Source organism: Polyodon spathula, unplaced genomic scaffold (assembly GCF_017654505.1).
Source record: "Polyodon spathula isolate WHYD16114869_AA unplaced genomic scaffold, ASM1765450v1 scaffolds_63, whole genome shotgun sequence".
Classification (NCBI taxonomy): Eukaryota; Metazoa; Chordata; class Actinopteri; order Acipenseriformes; family Polyodontidae; genus Polyodon; species Polyodon spathula.
Window position 1 is genome coordinate 83643 of NW_024471557.1, and position 19617 is coordinate 103259.

Sequence of the window (19617 nt, forward strand, 5' to 3'; positions counted from 1 at the left end):
TGGAAGATGTGTACTGCCTAAAGGAGAACGTCGGACGAGGAAGGTTCGATTTGGTTTTGCAGACTGAAGAACTTTGTTTAAAAGTATTGAAGATCTTTGGAGAGAACAAGGAGAATCTGCCTGCTAGCGTTTTTACTTTGGAGCCTTTGTTTTTTAAGGATTGGAGGACGGTTTTTGTGACGATGTCTTGCCCGTTTTTTCCGGTGGAGGGTATCACCACAAGCTTAAAAAGAAGATTTGAGTTACAGAGTGAGGTGCCACTGAAGACAATCGATTCGGAGGGAATATGGAACGGGGTGTGGAGGTATACAGGAAAACTCTTTGTGAAGGATGGGAAGACGCTTCATGTCTGTCCGGATCTTATGATTGGAGCGGTAAGAGGGACTGTGTATTATAGAGGACAGCCTAGAGTCTGTTTTAGATGTAATAGTCCAGGACATTTTGCTGCAGAATGTAATGAGATTATTTGCAAGAACTGTTACCGGAGTGGGCATGTTTCAAAAGACTGTCCCTGTGACGTTAAATGTAATCTTTGTGGCTCCAGCGAGCATGTATATAGGGATTGTCCGAAGAGCACGAAGAGTTACGCTCAAGCAGCAAGAGGAGGAGAGAGAAAGAAAGAGGAGGCGAAAGGAAAGAGTACAGAGAAAGGGAAAGAACCTGAGGAGAAAGGCACCGGGAAGAACAAAGGAGAGAGTGTTGGGGGAGGAGTCCCCAGAAAAGGAGGCGGAATGGCGGGAAAAGTTGGAACCGAAGAGACAAAGGAAAGGGGCGGAGAGCCGAGAAAGGAGGAGGGAGAAAGTGGTTCTAAAGATGACCAGCAGGGGTCCTCGGAGGAGCACTCTAATGTGGATCCTATGGAGGGAGTAGGGGGAGAGGTGCTTAGGAAGAGGAAAGAAAGAGATGGAAAGGAGGTGAAGATTATTGAAGACCATTTTAGGAAGATGAGAGGTGGGAAGGAAGGTGCATCAGCAGACCTGAGTTGGGGTGAGGCAATGGAGGCAATGGAGGAAGAGGAGAAAAAGAAAGAGGAGAAGAAAAATGAGGATAAAGCTGTTCAAAAGAGAGGTGAAGGAAGTGCATTAGAAACTTCGGAGGAGAATGTAATGAAGGCTGTATGTGCGAAAGAGTATGAAGAACTCATGGCCTGGAAGGAGAGGATGAGGAAGGGTAGGATAACAGAAGCAGAGTGGAAGAGATATGAGGAAGAGAGGCACAGACTTGTGATTGAAGCACGGCGGAGAGCGGAAGAATTGTTAAAGAAGCACCAGAGAATGTAAAGGAAGTATAAGAGTAGTTTAGTTTAGTTTTTTGGGGTTTGGGGTTTTTCTGAACTTAAGAAGTAAAGGAAGTAAAAGAGTAGTTTAGTTTTTGGGGTTTTCTGGGTTTTTGTGAACTTAGAATTTTTTTGGAAAAAGAATAAAAGAAGATGTATTTTTGGGGATGGTTCTTGAGAACTTAGAACGGGAGGGGTTTTGTTTGGGGATTTTTTGAGGTATTTTGTGGACTTAAATTTTGAAAAGGTTTTTTTGGGAAATGTTTGTCTGGATGTTTGTGGACTTGAGTGTCATTTTACTAAACAATGTTATTTGTTTGGGGACATGTGATTGTTTGTTTTTGACGTATTTTATTCGTAATTGGTTTGATGTTGTATAATGAATAGTATTTTTGTGATTTATTGTGAATAAATTTATAGAATAAAAAAAAAAAAAAAAAATCTGTTCTTATCAGTTTAATATCTTGATACGTCCCCCATAGGGGGACAATTGCTGATCTTTCTGGAGACGCTGGATGCAGAGTGTAGAGGCTGGGGACTTGTGACTCTCTTCCACTCCACGCAGCACGCAACCATCCGGTATTCGGCATACCCTCCGGGAACGGGCTCGCCACAATTAATAAACGAATATTAAAGTCCCAGAGCCGGTGTCTTTCGCGTCGCGTCTTTCTTCAATTTTCTTTCATTTTCTCGAGAATCAGGCTCAGAAAGAGAGGAGAGAGCGATGCCTGACGAGAGAGCGAGCGGTCGCAGAGAGATACAGAGCAGCTCGGCACACCCTCCGCTCCTCCGGGGTGTGGAGGGACGCAGTGGGAAAGATTCTCCTCCCCTTTGCAAAATTCTTTTGCTTTTCCGCTCTTTTTTTTTTTTTCTTTTTGTTTTTTCATCATCTTCAGATGTCAGGCAGGTCCTAAATCCCACGCATCAAGGCGATTGCAGCAAAGCAGCAGGCATTCTCAAGCAGTAAACCATCAAAGCGTCCTATCACTCGCCGGTCGGAAGGCAGATCGCGTTTTAGGGAGACGTCGCGCGTAGGTTATCCTTAGCTTTTTGCGTTGCAGGGCCCCCCCGTGGCCTGGCTGCCATTTTTCAACAAAAACGACGTCCCATATGCACTATGGCATAGGGGAGCGCCTCTGGGACCTTTGGGCCGAGCCAAAGCGGCTCGGCCACCCCGCAAAGGCACGCTCCGCTTCTCTACAGCTCGAATAAAGCCCTACTTCGCCTTTAATACTAAAGCAAATATACCGTTGATCGAGTGCAATGATCTTATAGAGTTACGATGATACCATTTTTTGGACGACAACCTCAACCCCTCAGTTTATGAAGTGGGCATCCATCTGAGTATTAAAAGGCAAACGGCCACAGTTAACTCGGGCGGTTTCAGCCTCCTCCCGTTAGTCAGCACCCGCACGCTTCCTTACTCTAATCCTTCCTTGCCTTCCTTCCATCCCATTCCTCAACGCTCCCTCCCGCCGCCCAAAGCCCGTCCCCCCTCCAGAGGGAGAATGATGTGCATAATGGTAGCAAACCCCGAGAAGCAAGGTAACCACGACTGCTGGGCGGGCGACCCGACCCCAAAACCATAATTTTTTGTTTCAAGAAAAAATAGGCCCGTGTGGCGTTGTGACTCAAAACCTTCGGCATCGTGCTGCCGTGCCTTTCTTTGCGCTCGATGTGCAGTAGTTTGCATGATCCTGAGTTTGCTGCTCGATCTGATGAGAAATAAGAAGGTGATACACGAAGATGGCTGCTAAATCGTCAATTACGCAAGTGCGATCAGCCGGACGCGCGGTCTGGTGACCTAACGGAATCTTACCTGCGTCACGTCCTTCGATGGAAGAGGAGAAAAGGGAGGATTTCCGGGATCGTGCTCAGGTGTTTGCGGATAAGGTCTCTTCTGGATCAATACTGCGCTTTGCACCTGCTCCTAGACTACTGCCTACTATTTGAATCCCGCCAATATAGATTTTTGTGACTGAACTTTCTGAAAGTGTGTTAATAATTAACGTATAAGACCTTTATTAAAGAGCTTTATACTGAGGAGAAATGCCGCGAGCGGCCTTTGTCTTACTACTTATAACATGGAGCCACTTTAGGCATCAAAGACCAAGGGTAATAACAGTGTGCACAATGTTTAAACCATATATCAGTGGACTTTGATGATATTGCCGCGGTTCTTGTGTACTTCAAAAAGTAGCAAAAACCTTCCTGCAAAACTGTTTCCGGGGGATTACCAGTCAGAGACAAGCATGGCATATGGACAGGCAAAAGACAGTTCCGGGTAACTCTAAAGCCTGATAAGAGCAGCTCTGATGGGTTTAAGCACCCGCCGGCCAACTTTACAATCGGGCCAAACAGGGGCTACCTGTTTTACAGCGGACAGCCCCAGTACTGCAGGAAATGTGGGATTTTTGGGCACCTGGCTGCCACTTGCAAGAACATGGTCTGTCGCAACTGCCAAGGCACAGATCATGAGACCAAGGACTGTGACAGAATTAAAAAATGCAGCATCTGTAACTCCGAGGAGCACCTGTTCAAACAGTGCCCAAAGAGGAGTGCAACCTATGCAGATGCAGTCCGAAGAGAGGAGCCGGTGGAGGAAGAATCAGCAGGTACGGGGGAGACTGTCCCAGAAACCCCACAGGAAATGGAGGAGGAGAAGGAGGGAGAGGAGGAGGTTGCAGGCGGACCCAGTCGTAGGGTGCTGGCTTCCTCCCGTGACTACAGCGAACCGCTTCCTGGGAACCAGCAGCACTGGAGCGAGATGAAGAGAGGTAGGGAGAAACGGAAAAGCGTTGACGAACCGTCAAAGAGTCAATCAGAGGCTATTACTAAACGGAAGGTAGAGGGGATCCCACTTTCCGTTAATCCCTATGACGCTTTGCTGGTAGAAGAGGAGGGGGAAGCTTTAGAAGAACTGTCAGAAGAGGGAGCTGTCAGAGACTGGAGTGAAGGCAGCACAGGCAGTGCTGAACTGGGAGCTACTTTAGAAGAAATCCAAGAGCAAGTTCTGGCTCTAGGTAGTGATTATACTAGGCAAATGCTACCCAGCCAGGAGAAGGAATGTCCTCCTGAAGGTGGGCCTGGACATATGTCCGCCTTAGAAGAAAAAAAAGGGACTTGAGTTTTGTTTGTTTTTCTTTCTTTTTTTCTTTTAGCTTATATAAATGTCTTCCTTGAATCTAATGTCTGTAAATGTCAGGGGGTTGAGAGACAAAGTGAAGAGGACAGCTGTGTTTACCTCTTTGCGATTATATGATTTTTCTGTTTGTTTTTTTCAAGAGGTACACCTTAAAGATGAGAAGGATGTAGAGGCCTTCAGTACAGAATGGGGGGCTGGTGAAGGCCAAAACCATTGTGGGCATCGCTTCTCGGCCTCTTGGTTCAGATCATGTGTGTGTGTAGAGTCACAGCACTGGTCGGAGCTTGGCTGAGATCAAGGCGTTCCCTTAGAATCTAGGTTAAGGATTCAAGAAAATGGATGAAAAGGAAATGAAAATGGATTGAAATGGTTTTTGGAGTTTTGTTTTGGAATGGACTGGGTTATGATTATGGAAATGGAAATGGTTTTTGATGCACAGTTTTTGGAATGGACTGGATAAAGAATTTGGATTAAGGATATGGATATGGTTGTGAAGGAATGGATTTGAATTATGGAAAGGACTGGATAAAGATTTTGGATTTTGGATACAGATGATTTGCATAGATGGTTTGAAAGGGACAGAATGAAGATATGGATTTGGATCACGGAAGGGATTTTGACAAAGAAATGGATTTGGATACAGAATGGACAGGAAGAAGATACTGGATTTTGGATTTGGATCTGGAAGTAGATTCTGGTTTGAATTATGGATTGGATTGGAGGAAGCCACATGGATTTGTACTAAGGAATTGATTGAATTGGATAAAGATTTTGGAAGCGATCTTGGAAATGGACTTGGTTTTTGGATTGGATTGGACTCGATAATGGTTATTGGATAAGGATTTTGGCTGGAATGGATTTGAATGGTGACAGGACTTTTGAATGGACTTGTTTATGAGAATAGGACCTTTTTGTGTGTGATTGTATGTAGTTTTGGGTGGTGGGTTTTGTGATGTTTGCTCTACTTCGATAATAACATGTTTTGTTCAGTATTGTACTCAAATCACACTTATACAGTATGAAATTATTCCTAATGAAATGAATAAAGCCTTAAGAAAAAAAACTTTAAAAAAAAAAAAATTCTGTTCTTATCAGTTTAATATCTGATACGTCCCCCATAGGGGGACCGTCTATATTAAATGGATTTTTGGAAGCGGGAGATGGAAGCGGGGCTTGCTCCGTCCACTCCACGCATCGACCCGGTATTGCAGTACCTCCGGGAACGGTGCACATTTCTCAGAAAAGACAAAAGAGAGAGAGAGAGAGAGAGATGAGAGAGAAGAGATAGAGAGAGAGTGAGAGCGAAGAGAGAGAGCGAGAGAGAAAGAGAGAGAGAGCCCCACCCTCCCCCCTCCCCACCTCTGCCTCTTTCACTGTGACACACCGTTCTTAACGTTGGTTTTCGTCCTTTCTTTTTTTTTTATTTTTTTTTTTTTTTTTTTTTTCATATTTCATATTCAGGCAGGCCTAACACACGCAGCAGTCCAGTGTTGCAGTGTAGCAGCAGCAGCAAAGCGCCCTTTCGCCGGGGCGGAACGGCAGATGCGTTTTGGGAGGAGTTCCCTTTTTTTGTTTTGCGTGGCCTTGCTGCCGCTTGGTAGAGGGGAGGGTGCCTTTGGGCCGGCCGGAAGGGCTCGGCCACCAGCAAAGGCACGCTCCGGCTTCTCTACAGCTCGAATGAACCTTTCGCCTTTTACTAAAGATTTCCGTGGAGAGGAGCATTTACGAGTTCGATCCAATTTTTGGACAGCCCTTCCCCTCAGGGAGGGGCTCCACCTGGAGTTTAAAAGCAGAACGAGCACAGAAAGGGCGGTCGCCCCCGTTGGAGCCCGGCACCTTTTTCCTTCCTTCCTTCCTTCCTTCCTTCCTGCACCGCCCGCCTTTGAATCAAGTACCTCGACTGCTGCGACGGGCGGCCGGGGGGCCGTTTGGCAAAAACCATTGTGGCCATCGCTTCTCGGCCTTTTGGCTAAGATCAAGTGTAGTATCTGTTCTTATCAGTTTAATATCTGATACGTCCCCCATAGGGGGACCGTCTATATTAAATGGATTTTTGGAATCGGGAGATGGAAGCGGGGCTTGCTCCGTCCACTCCACGCATCGACCCGGTATTGCAGTACCTCCGGGAACGGTGCCCCTTTCTCTAAAGTTGGTCAAAAGAGAGAGAGGGAGGAGAGAGAGAGAGAGAGAGAGAGAGTCTAGAGAGAGGGAGAGAAGAGAGAGGATTGGCATTTCTCCAAGCTCTGCACACCGTGTGCCCCCCTTTCCTGGGACGCGCCGTTTTCCCGCTGTCTTCGTTCTTTTGTTTTTTTTTTTTTTTTTTTTTTTTTTTTCATATTTCATATTCAGGCAGGCCTAACACACGCAGCAGGCCAGTGTAGCAGCAGCAGCAAAGCGCCCTTTCGCCGGGCGGAACGGCAGATGCGTTTTGGGAGGAGTTCCCTGTTTTTGTTTGCGTGCGTGGCCTTGCTGCCGCTTGGCAGAGGGGAGTGCCTTTGGGCCGGCCGGTAGGGCTCGGCCGCCAGCAAAGGCACGCTCTGGCTTCTCTACAGCTCGAATAAATCTTTCGCCTTTTACTAAAGATTTCCGTGGAGAGGAGCATTTACGAGTTCGATCCAATTTTTGGACAGCCCTTCCCCTCAGGGAGGGGCTCCACCTGGAGTTTAAAAGCAGAACGAGCACAGAAAGGGCGGTCGCCCCCGTTGGAGCCCGGCACCTTTCCTTCCTCCTTTCCTTCCTTCCTTCCTTCCTTCCTTCCACCCTCCCTCCGCCCCCGCAGTGGACCGCGTGCCCGCCCGAGAAGCAAGTACCACGACTGCTGCGGCGGGCGGCCGCGCCCGGGGCGTTTGGGCAAAACCATTGTGGGCATCGCTTCTCGGCCTTTTGGCTCAGATCAAGTGTAGTATCTGTTCTTATCAGTTTAATATCTGATACGTCCCCCATAGGGGGACCGTCTATATTAAATGGATTTTTGGAAGCGGGAGATGGAAGCGGGGCTTGCTCCGTCCACTCCACGCATCGACCCGGTATTGCAGTACCTCCGGGAACGGTGCACACCATTTCTCTAACGTTGGTCAGAGAGAGAGAGAGAGAGAGAGAGAGAGAGAGAGAGAGAGAGAGAGAGAGAGAGAGAGAGAGAGAGCCCCACACCTCCCCACCTCCCCTTTCCTGGGATGCGCCGTTTTCCCGCCGTTTTTCGTTCTTTTTTTTTTTTTTTTTTTTTTTTTTTTTTTTCATATTTCATATTCAGGCAGGCCTAACGCACGCAGCAGGCCAGTGTAGCAGCAGCAGCAAAGCGCCCTTTCGCCGGGGCGGAACGGCAGATGCGTTTTGGGAGGAGTTCCCTGTTTTTGTTTTGCGTGCGTGGCCTCGCTGCCGCTTGGCAGAGGGGAGGGCCTTTGGGCCTTTGGGCCGGCCGGAAGGGCTCGGCCACCAGCAAAGGCACGCTCCGGCTTCTCTACAGCTCGAATGAACCTTTCGCCTTTTACTAAAGATTTCCGTGGAGAGGAGCATTTACGAGTTCGATCCAATTTTTGGACAGCCCTTCCCCTCAGGGAGGGGCTCCACCTGGAGTTTAAAAGCAGAACGAGCACAGAAAGGGCGGTCGCCCCCGTTGGAGCCCGGCACCTTTCCTTCCTTCCTTCCTTCCTTCCTTCCTTCCTTCCTCCCTCCGCCCGCCCGAGAAGCAAGTACCACGACTGCTGCGGCGGGCGGCCGCGCCCGGGGCGTTTGGCCAAAACCATTGTGGGCATCGCTTCTCGGCCTCTTGGCTAAGATCAAGTGTGTGTGTAGCATCTGTTCTTGAGGAAGAGAAGCGAAAGGATCTGAGACCGCAACAAAGCCCCCGGGACCTCGTCTGAGGAAAACGATTCGTTTGCTGAGGAAGGAAGGAAGCGAAGGCTATGTCAAGAAAGGATCCACGTGAACAGTATTATGAAGAAGGTCGAATTGGACTTCAACGAAGTATTCTGTCTGCAAGATTTCCAGGCAAGGGGAATTTTTGATTTAACGCTTAAAACTGAAGTCTATTGTCAGAGTGTCTGGAAATGTTTTAAGAATAATGAAACGAGGCTTTTAAGTTCGTTTATTCTTGAACCTCTTTTTATACAAGAAGTGCGAGTGGTATACGTGCACATGTATAATCCGTTTGTACCTGGGGAGGATGTTTCGACATTTTTGGGACGGTATTGCAAAGTGGTCAGGCCGCCTGAGAAGTGCTCTGATGAATTTGGAATGTGGAACGGAACCTGGAGAGTGTGGGCGAGGTTCCGCCCCAGTAAAGTGGGGTATGAGGGGGTGGAGCATCCGCCTTCCTCTTTTTCCATTGGTTCAAACCGTGGATTTTTGTATTATATTGGACAACCGGAGCTGTGCAGGAAGTGTAATGCAATGGGTCACAAGGCTGAGGAATGTAAGGACTTATTCTGCAGAAACTGTAACAAAAAAGGACATAATACGAAGGATTGCAAGGAAAGGAGAAAGTGTAATTTGTGTGGGGATATTAACCATCTGTTTTATAAGTGTCCGCACAGGGCCGCAAGTTATACTGAACCTGTGAGCAGTGAGGAGGATTCCAGTGAGGAGATGGAGAGCCGATGGAGAGTGACGAGGAGAAAAAGAAAGGTGCAAGGGATAAAGGAGGTGTGACGAAGACTGCGGGGAAACCAGTGTCAGTGTCATCAGCTGTATCTGAGAGAAAGTCGGAGGAGAAAACGGTGTCAGTGCCCGCGACTACATCTGGAAGGGAGAACGTGGCCGAGAAGGGAAAGCAGCAGAGACAGCCGGCAGAGAAGAGGTCAGCAGCGGAAGCGGGAGTGAAGGAGCCTGGGTCTTTGCCTGGGAAAGAGCCGAAGAAGGACTGGGCGGACCGAGTGGAGGAAACAGAGAAAGAGAAAGAGACTAGTGCAAAAATAACAGAAAAAACTGCAAAAAAGAGTTGAGGAGTGGTAGTTATATGACTGTCTGTTATAAAAGAAAATAATTAGTTTTGTGTATTTGAGTAAGGATATTTGTGTTTAAAGATTTTAGTTCTGGTTTTGGTATAAGATTTTTTGGTGTTTATGAATGGGTATTTGTGTTTGAGAAGTATTGAAGTTTTTTTGACTTTTGTTTTTGATGTATAATCGCTTCTCGGCCTTTTGGCTAAGATTTTGTTAAATTTAAAAAAAAAAAAAAAAAAATCTGTTCTTATCAGTTTAATATCTGATACGTCCCCCATAGGGGACCGTCTATATTAAATGGATTTTTGGAAGCGGGAGATGGAAGCGGGGCTTGCTCCGTCCACTCCACGCATCGACCCGGTATTGCAGTACCTCCGGGAACGGTGCACATTTCTCAGAAAGGTCAAAAGAGAGAGAGAGAGAGAGAGAGAGAGAGAGAGAGAGAGAGAGAGAGAGAGAGAGAGAGAGAGAGAGAGAGAGAGAGCCCCACCCTCCCCTTTCCTGGGACGCGCCGTTTTCGCGCCTTTCTTTTTTTTTTTTTTTTTTTTTTTTGTTTTTTTTTTTTTTTTTTCATATTTCATATTCAGGCAGGCCTAACACACGCAGCAGGCCAGTGTAGCAGCAGCAGCAAAGCGCCCTTTCGCCGGGGCGGAACGGCAGATGCGTTTTGGGAGGAGTTCCCTGTTTTTGTTTTGCGTGCGTGGCCTCGCTGCCGCTTGGCAGAGGGGAGGGCCTTTGGCCTTTGGGCCGGCCGGAAGGGCTCGGCCACCAGCAAAGGCACGCTCTGGCTTCTCTACAGCTCGAATGAACCTTTCGCCTTTTACTAAAGATTTCCGTGGAGAGGAGCATTTACGAGTTCGATCCAATTTTTGGACAGCCCTTCCCCTCAGGGAGGGGCTCCACCTGGAGTTTAAAAGCAGAACGAGCACAGAAAGGGCGGTCGCCCCCGTTGGAGCCCGGCACCTTTCCTTCCTTCCTTCCTTCCTTCCTTCCTTCCTCCCGCCCGAGAAGCAAGTACCACGACTGCTGCGGCGGGCGGCCGCGCCCGGGGCGTTTGGCCAAAACCATTGTGGGCATCGCTTCTCGGCCTTTTGGCTAAGATCAAGTGTAGTATCTGTTCTTATCAGTTTAATATCTGATACGTCCCCCATAGGGGGACCGTCTATATTAAATGGATTTTTGGAAGCGGGAGATGGAAGCGGGGCTTGCTCCGTCCACTCCACGCATCGACCCGGTATTGCAGTACCTCCGGGAACGGTGCCCATTTCTCAGAAAGGTTGGAGAAGAGAGAGAGAGAGAGAGAGAGAGAGAGCGCTTTGAGAGAGAGCGGAAGAGAGAGAGAGAAGGAGAGAGAGAGGAGGTCCCCACCTCCCCTTTCCTGGGACGCGCCGTTTTCCCGCTCTTTTTTTCTTTTTTTTTTTTTTTTTTTTTTTTTTTTTTTTCATATTTCATATTCAGGCAGGCCTAACACACGCAGCAGGCCAGTGTAGCAGCAGCAGCAAAGCGCCCTTTCGCCGGGGCGGAACGGCAGATGCGTTTTGGGAGGAGTTCCCTGTTTTTGTTTTGCGTGCGTGGCCTCGCTGCCGCTTGGCAGAGGGGAGGGCCTTTGGGCCTTTGGGCCGGCCGGAAGGGCTCGGCCACCAGCAAAGGCACGCTCCGGCTTCTCTACAGCTCGAATGAACCTTTCGCCTTTTACTAAAGATTTCCGTGGAGAGGAGCATTTACGAGTTCGATCCAATTTTTGGACAGCCCTTCCCCTCAGGGAGGGGCTCCACCTGGAGTTTAAAAGCAGAACGAGCACAGAAAGGGCGGTCGCCCCCGTTGGAGCCCGGCACCTTTCCTTCCTTCCTTCCTTCCTTTCCTTCCTTCCTTCCTCCCTCCGCCCGCCCGAGAAGCAAGTACCACGACTGCTGCGGCGGGCGGCCGCGCCCGGGGCGTTTGGCCAAAACCATTGTGGGCATCGCTTCTCGGCCTCTTGGCTCAGATCAAGTGTAGTATCTGTTCTTATCAGTTTAATATCTGATACGTCCCCCATAGGGGGACCGTCTATATTAAATGGATTTTTGGAAGCGGGAGATGGAAGCGGGGCTTGCTCCGTCCACTCCACGCATCGACCCGGTATTGCAGTACCTCCGGGAACGGTGCACATTTCTCAGAAAGGTCAAAAGAGAGAGAGAGAGAGAGAAGAGAGAGAGAGAGAGAGAGAGAGAGAGAGAGAGAGAGAGAGAGAGAGAGAGAGAGCCTCGAGGAAGATCCCCAGCTGGAGGACTCATTGACCTAAAAACCCTCCTCTACCTCCCCAACCTCTCCCTCTCCCCCTCCCCTTTCCCGGGGACGAGGGGTGGAGCGTTTTTCTTTTTCCCCTTTCCTTTTTTGCGCCGTTTTCCCGCTTTTTTTTTTTTTTTTTTTTTTTTTTTTTTTTTTTTTTTTTTTTCATATTTCATATTCAGGCAGGCCTAACACACGCAGCAGGCCAGTGTAGCAGCAGCAGCAAAGCGCCCTTTCGCCGGGGCGGAACGGCAGATGCGTTTTGGGAGGAGTTCCCTGTTTTTGTTTTGCGTGCGTGGCCTCGCTGCCGCTTGGCAGAGGGGAGGGCCTTTGGGCCTTTGGGCCGGCCGGAAGGGCTCGGCCACCAGCAAAGGCACGCTCCGGCTTCTCTACAGCTCGAATGAACCTTTCGCCTTTTACTAAAGATTTCCGTGGAGAGGAGCATTTACGAGTTCGATCCAATTTTTGGACAGCCCTTCCCCTCAGGGAGGGGCTCCACCTGGAGTTTAAAAGCAGAACGAGCACAGAAAGGGCGGTCGCCCCCGTTGGAGCCCGGCACCTTTCCTTCCTTCCTTCCTTCCTTCCTTCCTTCCTCCCTCCGCCCGCCCGAGAAGCAAGTACCACGACTGCTGCGGCGGGCGGCCGCGCCCGGGGCGTTTGGCCAAAACCATTGTGGGCATCGCTTCTCGGCCTCTTGGCTCAGAGCAAGTGTGTGGCATGACCGCAGTTTGCTCTATCTGAGAGAAAAAGAAGGTGACACGAAGATGGCGTCTAAATCTTCATTCAAGTCGGCACCCGGGGCTGGACTACGGAATACCGTCCGTTTCAGATGGAAAGAGGAGAACAAGGAGGATTTCCTGGATCGTGATCAGTTCGTGGAGAAGGTTTTGCTGGGACAACTGCGCTTTGTACCTGCTCAGATCTACTGCTTACAGGTGAATAACAGCCAAAGATTTTTGGACTTAACTTTTGAAAGTGGTGTTGTTTACGATACCTTTTTAAAGAGTTTTGAGGAGAAAGCAACAGAAAAGCCTTTGTCCTTTTATAACATGGAGCCACTTTGGCACAAAGACCACAGGGTAATAACAGTGCACATGTTTAACCCATATATCAGTGACTTTGATATTGAGCTGTTCTTGTCTCGGTACTGCAAAACTGTTTCCGGGGGATTACCAGTCAGAGACAAGCATGGCATATGGACAGGCAAAAGACAGTTCCGGGTAACTCTAAAGCCTGATAAGAGCAGCTCTGATGGGTTTAAGCACCCGCCGGCCAACTTTACAATCGGGCCAAACAGGGGCTACCTGTTTTACAGCGGACAGCCCCAGTACTGCAGGAAATGTGGGATTTTTGGGCACCTGGCTGCCACTTGCAAGAACATGGTCTGTCGCAACTGCCAAGGCACAGATCATGAGACCAAGGACTGTGACAGAATTAAAAAATGCAGCATCTGTAACTCTGAGGAGCACCTGTTCAAACAGTGCCCAAAGAGGAGTGCAACCTATGCAGATGCAGTCCGAAGAGAGGAGCCGGTGGAGGAAGAATCAGCAGGTACGGGGGAGACTGTCCCAGAAACCCCACAGGAAATGGAGGAGGAGAAGGAGGGAGAGGAGGAGGTTGCAGGCGGACCCAGTCGTAGGGTGCTGGCTTCCTCCCGTGACTACAGCGAACCGCTTCCTGGGAACCAGCAGCACTGGAGCGAGATGAAGAGAGGTAGGGAGAAACGGAAAAGCGTTGACGAACCGTCAAAGAGTCAATCAGAGGCTGTCACTAAACGGAAGGTAGAGGGGATCCCGCTTTCCGTTAATCCCTATGACGCTTTGCTGGTAGAAGAGGAGGGGGAAGCTTTAGAAGAACTGTCAGAAGAGGGAGCTGTCAGAGACTGGAGTGAAGGCAGCACAGGCAGTACTGAACTGGGAGCTACTTTAGAAGAAATCCAAGAGCAAGTTTTGGCTCTTGGTAATACTAGGCAAATGCTACCCAGCCAGGAGAAGGAATGTCCTCCTGAAGGTGGGCCTGGACATATGTCCGCTTTAGAAGAAAAAAAAGGGACTTGAGTTTGTTTGGTTTTCTTCCTTTTTTTCTTTCAGCTTTTGTAAATGTCTTCTTTGAATTTAATGTCTGTAAATGTCAGGGGTTTGAGAGACAAAGTGAAGAGGACAGCTGTGTTTACCTCTTTGCGATTATATGATTTTTCTGTTTGTTTTTTTCAAGAGGTACACCTTAAAGATGAGAAGGATGTAGAGGCCTTCAGTACAGAATGGGGGGCTGGTGAATCCCGTTGGAGTGTGGGGGGGGTTCATTCTTCAGGAGTGGGTATTGTTTTTAAGGGTCAAAATGTGGGAATTGTGCACACTGTTTCACCTGTACCGGGGAGGGTCTTAATGGTGGATGCTGATTGTGGGGGGACACAGTTTAGGTTTATTAATATATATGCAAATCCTCTTATGTCTGCAAGGGCAGATCTGTTTGCTGAGTTAGGGGATTTGTTGGTCACTAATAGGGTGGTGGTGATGGGAGGGGACTTTAATATTAATTTGGATGTAGCGCAAGATGCAGATTTTAGTTTTAAATATCTGAAATCCTTGTTAATAAATTTTGAGTTAGTTGATGCCTTTGCAAAATTAAAAATGAAGGGGGCCACTTGGAGGAATTCCAGAGGGTCTAGTAGCAGGCTAGATTATTTTTTCGTTAGCAAAAATTTTCAGTTGCAGTCTGGGTCTGTTCTCCCTATGTGGTTTTCTGATCATGATCTAATATCACTTAAAGTTTTAGTTAAAGCTCCTTTGTTTGGCAAAGGTTATTGGAAATTTAACAACAAAGTACTTGAAGAGAGAGAGTTCTGTGAGTCTTTTTTAGAGCACTATCAGTTTTGGGTGGGGTTGAAGCCATATTTCAGTTCAGTGGTAGAGTGGTGGGAGGAGGTGAAAAGGAGGGTGAAAGTGTTGTCACAAGAGTATGGTAAAGCTAAGGCTAAAAGGGAAAGGAAGGAGATTTTCAGATTACAGCGGATTTTGGAGGGATTATACATGCTAGGTAATAGGGGACACACAGTTAATTGGGAGTATTTTGCACAGGTGAAACAGCAGCTGAAGGATATTTTTACTTTTAAAGCCACACAGTTTTTGTTCCGGAGGCAAGGAGAAGTGGTCTTTAACACTGAAGCTTGCACTCATTCTTTCTTTAGGCAAATCAGAGATAGACAGAGTAGGCAGGTAATCACTAGCCTGAGGGACAAGCAAAACAGGGAAGTATTGGACCCTGCGGAGGTACTGGAATGTGCTAGCTCCTTTTATGAAGTTTTGTTTTCGGTGCGAGATGTGAGCGAGGAGGAGGGGAGCTTTTTCCTTGCTCAGGTGTTGTCCCGAGTGCCAGAAGAAGTAGTAGAGGACTTGGAGAAGCCAATACTTTTAGAGGAGCTGACAGCAGCCCTGAAAGGGATGAAAAGCAGGAAGGTACCGGGATCTGATGGGCTTGGGAAAGAATTTTATTTGGCATTTTGGAAGGTGTTGGGAAAGGATGTCTTGGAGGTAGTTCAGGCTATCTTTAAACAAGGTGAACTAGGGAGATCAATGAAGGAGGGCATTGTCACTCTTTTATTTAAGAAAGGAGAGAAGTCTGATCTGCAGAACTGGAGGCCCATTACCTTATTAAATGCTGATTATAAATTAATAGCAAAGGTCCTTACAGGTAGGCTGGGGAGAGCGATGCCCCATATTGTGCACACAGACCAGACTTGTGGAGTCCCAGGCAGGTCTGCCCAGTGGAACCTGCAGCTGATTCGCGACGTGATTGGCTGGGCGGAGGACAGGAGGATACCACTGATGCTTGTTAGTTTAGATCAGCAAAAGGCTTTCGACCGGGTACATCATGGGTTTTTGTTCAGGGTTTTACAAAATTTTGGGTTTGGTGAGCACTTTTTGAGGTGGTTGGGCATTATGTATAATGGGGTTTTCAGTAGGCTCAGAGTGAATGGGAATTTGGGGAGAGAGGTCCGACAGGAATCGGGAGTAAGGCAGGGTTGTCCGCTCTCTCCTCTCCTCTATGTCTTGTTTGTGGAGCCCTTTGCAGCGGCTCTACGGGGGGACGGGAGGGTGGGGGGGGTGGTAATCCCAGGTAGTAAGGGAGAGGTATTGAAAATCTCACAGTACGCTGATGATTCCACGTTATTTTTGGACTCCGATTTCAGTTTAAAAAGCTCTTTAGCATTAGTTCACAGATTTGGGTTAGCTTCAGGGTCCTGTTTGAATGTAAATAAAACTTCTATGATGTATTTTGGAACCTGGAGCAACAGAGAAGATGCACAGTGTGATTTAAAACTATGTACAGAGGGTATTAAAATTCTTGGGGTCACATTTCATCGCACCCAGGCAGAGGTTAAGAATTGGGAGGAGAGGTTAGAAAAGGTGGGTAGGCAGTTAGCACTTTGGAAAAGTAGAAGACTAACCTTTATAGGTAAAGTGCTAGTAGTAAAAGCCATCGTTCTGCCTGTTTTGGTCTACCTGGCATATGTATTTCCTTTGCCTCGCAGAATGAGAAGGGGGGTCACTAGGACAGTGTTTCAGTTTATGTGGGGAGGGAGGTATGAGTATGTGAGGAGGGACATTATGTATAGACCTATAAAGGAGGGGGGGAGGGATGTGCCGCACATACCACTGAAATTAGACTGTTTATTTTTTTCAAACTTATATGTTGCTTTGGTTGGGGAAGTCTCGCACAAACGGCAGTATTTTATCAAGTTTTGGTTTTCCTGGCCTATGCGTCATCTGGTCCCTATTTCAAACAGCGTTCCCAAGGCAGAGACCAGGCCTGCCTGGTATGAACATGCTGTAGTGTGGTCAAAGGCTAATCCAGCTTGTAAAGAGAAAGATCTATGTCTATCACATAAAATGTTGTATAGTCAGTCTGTTTCAAGCTTTTATGTACGGTTTTTTCTCACTGACTCCACAAAATGCCTGGGCTGAGATCCAACCGAAAGGCTTGGATAATAGATTTAGTGATTTTAATTGGTTATGTGCACATAGCCGAGTTCCAGTACGGGAGGTTCTACATAGGCACTCCCTGACCAGAAACCCTTTTTGTCCAAGGAACAGCTGTTTATCAGAGGAAACACAAAGGCACATGTTGTGGGAATGCCCCTTTTCTAAATCAGTGTGGGAGAGGGCGGGGGTTCTGTTTGAATTATTGGTGTCGGGTTTTGTTTTGGATTATGATTTTATTATGTATGGTGGTGGGTTGGGAAAATATTCAAAAAAGATGGGTTTTATTTTATGGTTTCTAGTAAGTCTGATAAAATTTGAAATATGGGGAAATAGGAACTGTTTGGTTAAAAACAACAAGAGCATGTGCCCTGACAGAGTGATGAGAGAGATTCGGGGGCAGGTAAAAAGGCGGATCCAAATAGATGTGGATAGATGGGGCTTTAATGCCGCCAAGGAGAAATGGAAGAACCTTACTGCCATACAAATATAGGATGTCTCCGATGTACTGTGTGTTTGTAAAATATGTAAATATCGCTGTAATAGTATGGTTACTTAGTAGTATGTAAATATGTAAATATGTAATTATTTGATTGTAATTGTAATTGTATTGTTGTTCATTAAAAAAAAAAAAAAAAAAAAAAAAAAAAAAAAAAAAAAAAAAAAAAAAAAAAAAAAAAAAATCTGTTCTTATCATTTTAATATCTGATACGTCCCCCATAGGGGGACCGTCTATATTAAATGGATTTTTGGAAGCGGGAGATGGAAGCGGGGCTTGCTCCGTCCACTCCACGCATCGACCCGGTATTGCAGTACCTCCGGGAACGGTGCCCAGTTCTCAGAGAAGGTCAAAAGAGAGAGAGAGAGAGAGAGAGCGGCGAGAGATCTAGAGCGAGCGAGCGAGCGCGCGATAGATAGATGCGGAGCCCTCCCCCACCCTCCCCTTGTCCTCCCCACCCTCCGTTTTAGGGAGTGGTGGTTTTTCCAGGACTTTTCCCCTTTCGTTTATTTTTTTTTTTTTTCTTTTTTTTTTTTTTTTTTTTTTTTTTTTTTTTTTTTTTTTTTTTTTTTTTTTCATATTTCATATTCAGGCAGGCCTAACACACGCAGCAGGCCAGTGCAGCAGCAGCAGCAAAGCGCCCTTTCGCCGGGGCGGAACGGCAGATGCGTTTTGGGAGGAGTTCCCTGTTTTTGTTTTGCGTGCGTGGCCTCGCTGCCGCTTGGCAGAGGGGAGGGCCTTTGGGCCTTTGGGCCGGCCGGAAGGGCTCGGCCACCAGCAAAGGCACGCTCCGGCTTCTCTACAGCTCGAATGAACCTTTCGCCTTTTACTAAAGATTTCCGTGGAGAGGAGCATTTACGAGTTCGATCCAATTTTTGGACAGCCCTTCCCCTCAGGGAGGGGCTCCACCTGGAGTTTAAAAGCAGAACGAGCACAGAAAGGGCGGTCGCCCCCGTTGGAGCCCGGCACCTTTCCTTCCTTCCTTCCTTCCCTCCTTTCCTTCCTTCCTTCCCCCCTCCGCCCGCCCTCCGCCCGCCCGAGAAGCAAGTACCACGACTGCTGCGGCGGGCGGCCGCGCCCGGGGCGTTTGGCCAAAACCATTGTGGGCATCGCTTCTCGGGCCTTTTGGCTAAGATCAAGTGTAGTATCTGTTCTTATCAGTTTAATATCTGATACGTCCCCCATAGGGGGACCGTCTATATTAAATGGATTTTTGGAAGCGGGAGATGGAAGCGGGGCTTGCTCCGTCCACTCCACGCATCGACCCGGTATTGCAGTACACCACGTGTTCCTCCTGAACCCAGTTTTTCTCAGAAAGGTCAAACAGAGGAAGAGAGAGAGAGCGAGCGAGCGGAGAGCGATCGAGAGCGAGATGAGAGGAGGAGAAGGAGCCCCACCCACCCTCCCTCCCCCCATCCTCCCCACCCCACCCTCCCCTTTCCTGGGACGCGCCGTTTTCCCGCTCTTTTCGTTCTTTTTTTTTTTTTTTTTTTTTTTTTTTTTTTTTTTTTTTTCATATTTCATATTCAGGCAGGCCTAACACACGCAGCAGGCCAGTGTAGCAGCAGCAGCAGCAAAGCGCCCTTTCGCCGGGGCGGAACGGCAGATGCGTTTTGGGAGGAGTTCCCTGTTTTTGTTTTGCGTGCGTGGCCTCGCTGCCGCTTGGCAGAGGGGAGGGCCTTTGGGCCTTTGGGCCGGCCGGAAGGGCTCGGCCACCAGCAAAGGCACGCTCCGGCTTCTCTACAGCTCGAATGAACCTTTCGCCTTTTACTAAAGATTTCCGTGGAGAGGAGCATTTACGAGTTCGATCCAATTTTTGGACAGCCCTTCCCCTCAGGGAGGGGCTCCACCTGGAGTTTAAAAGCAGAACGAGCACAGAAAGGGCGGTCGCCCCCGTTGCAGCCCGGCACCTTTCCTTCCTACCTTCCTTCCTTCCTTCCTTCCTCCCACCCTCCCTTTCCTTCCTCCCCCGCCCCTCCCGAGATCAAGTAACACACTGCTCTTTGCGGCGGGGCGGAGCCAGCGGGCCGCGGCGTTTGGCCAAAAACCATTTGTGTCATCGCTTTCTTCTGACCTCTTGGCTCCGGTCAATGCCTTGTTAATGCAAAGGGTTATGTTTTGTACAGGCGTACTAAAATAAAATACTTTCGTTTTGTTGCAAATGGAGGAAGCTTGAAAGAACCTTGCGTTTCCGCTTAAGGATTTTGCGGGACTGTGGAAGGAGGAGATTTTTTCGTGCTGAGGTCGATTTTTTTTTTTGTTTTGGCTGCTGGAAACTGTCTGGGATTTTGGAAATGTGACTTGGCCTGAGGGAAATATCGGAGGAGAAGGTTCGATTTGGTTTTACCGGTACTGAAGAACTTTGCTTAAAAAGTATGAGATTGTGAGACACAGGGAGAATCTTGCCTGCTCGTGTTTTTAACTTTTGGAGCATCTGTTTCTGACGACTTGGCGACCGGTGTTTGTTCCGATGGCTTGCCGTTTTTTTTTTTTTTTTGTTTTTTTTGCCT

At 48.0% G+C, this 19617-nt stretch overlaps 13 non-coding genes and 3 pseudogenes across 13 annotated transcripts; all 16 read left to right on the forward strand.

Annotated features, from left to right (window-relative positions):
- The first annotated feature begins 5480 nt into the window (after positions 1 to 5480).
- LOC121307940 lies at positions 5481 to 5657 on the forward strand (annotated as a pseudogene).
- A 416-nt stretch (positions 5658 to 6073) lies between these two features.
- Positions 6074 to 6191, forward strand: LOC121307948. The gene has a single exon (XR_005948421.1). It is a non-coding gene; the product is annotated as a U5 spliceosomal RNA (small nuclear RNA).
- Positions 6192 to 6370: 179 nt separating this feature from the next.
- LOC121307926 lies at positions 6371 to 6563 on the forward strand. The gene has a single exon (XR_005948407.1). It is a non-coding gene; the product is annotated as a U2 spliceosomal RNA (small nuclear RNA).
- A 390-nt stretch (positions 6564 to 6953) lies between these two features.
- LOC121307946 lies at positions 6954 to 7071 on the forward strand. The gene has a single exon (XR_005948419.1). It is a non-coding gene; the product is annotated as a U5 spliceosomal RNA (small nuclear RNA).
- Positions 7072 to 7288: 217 nt separating this feature from the next.
- On the forward strand, positions 7289 to 7481 carry LOC121307938. Its single transcript, XR_005948416.1, has one exon. It is a non-coding gene; the product is annotated as a U2 spliceosomal RNA (small nuclear RNA).
- A 383-nt stretch (positions 7482 to 7864) lies between these two features.
- LOC121307951 lies at positions 7865 to 7982 on the forward strand. The gene has a single exon (XR_005948423.1). It is a non-coding gene; the product is annotated as a U5 spliceosomal RNA (small nuclear RNA).
- Positions 7983 to 9543: 1561 nt separating this feature from the next.
- Positions 9544 to 9755, forward strand: LOC121307935 (annotated as a pseudogene).
- A 385-nt stretch (positions 9756 to 10140) lies between these two features.
- On the forward strand, positions 10141 to 10258 carry LOC121307947. The gene has a single exon (XR_005948420.1). It is a non-coding gene; the product is annotated as a U5 spliceosomal RNA (small nuclear RNA).
- A 178-nt stretch (positions 10259 to 10436) lies between these two features.
- Positions 10437 to 10629, forward strand: LOC121307949. Its single transcript, XR_005948422.1, has one exon. It is a non-coding gene; the product is annotated as a U2 spliceosomal RNA (small nuclear RNA).
- A 383-nt stretch (positions 10630 to 11012) lies between these two features.
- On the forward strand, positions 11013 to 11130 carry LOC121307952. Its single transcript, XR_005948424.1, has one exon. It is a non-coding gene; the product is annotated as a U5 spliceosomal RNA (small nuclear RNA).
- A 190-nt stretch (positions 11131 to 11320) lies between these two features.
- LOC121307961 lies at positions 11321 to 11513 on the forward strand. Its single transcript, XR_005948433.1, has one exon. It is a non-coding gene; the product is annotated as a U2 spliceosomal RNA (small nuclear RNA).
- A 491-nt stretch (positions 11514 to 12004) lies between these two features.
- LOC121307953 lies at positions 12005 to 12122 on the forward strand. Its single transcript, XR_005948425.1, has one exon. It is a non-coding gene; the product is annotated as a U5 spliceosomal RNA (small nuclear RNA).
- Positions 12123 to 17273: 5151 nt separating this feature from the next.
- On the forward strand, positions 17274 to 17446 carry LOC121307944 (annotated as a pseudogene).
- A 446-nt stretch (positions 17447 to 17892) lies between these two features.
- Positions 17893 to 18010, forward strand: LOC121307954. The gene has a single exon (XR_005948426.1). It is a non-coding gene; the product is annotated as a U5 spliceosomal RNA (small nuclear RNA).
- A 205-nt stretch (positions 18011 to 18215) lies between these two features.
- Positions 18216 to 18403, forward strand: LOC121307933. The gene has a single exon (XR_005948414.1). It is a non-coding gene; the product is annotated as a U2 spliceosomal RNA (small nuclear RNA).
- Positions 18404 to 18833: 430 nt separating this feature from the next.
- LOC121307955 lies at positions 18834 to 18951 on the forward strand. The gene has a single exon (XR_005948427.1). It is a non-coding gene; the product is annotated as a U5 spliceosomal RNA (small nuclear RNA).
- The last annotated feature ends 666 nt before the right edge of the window (positions 18952 to 19617 follow it).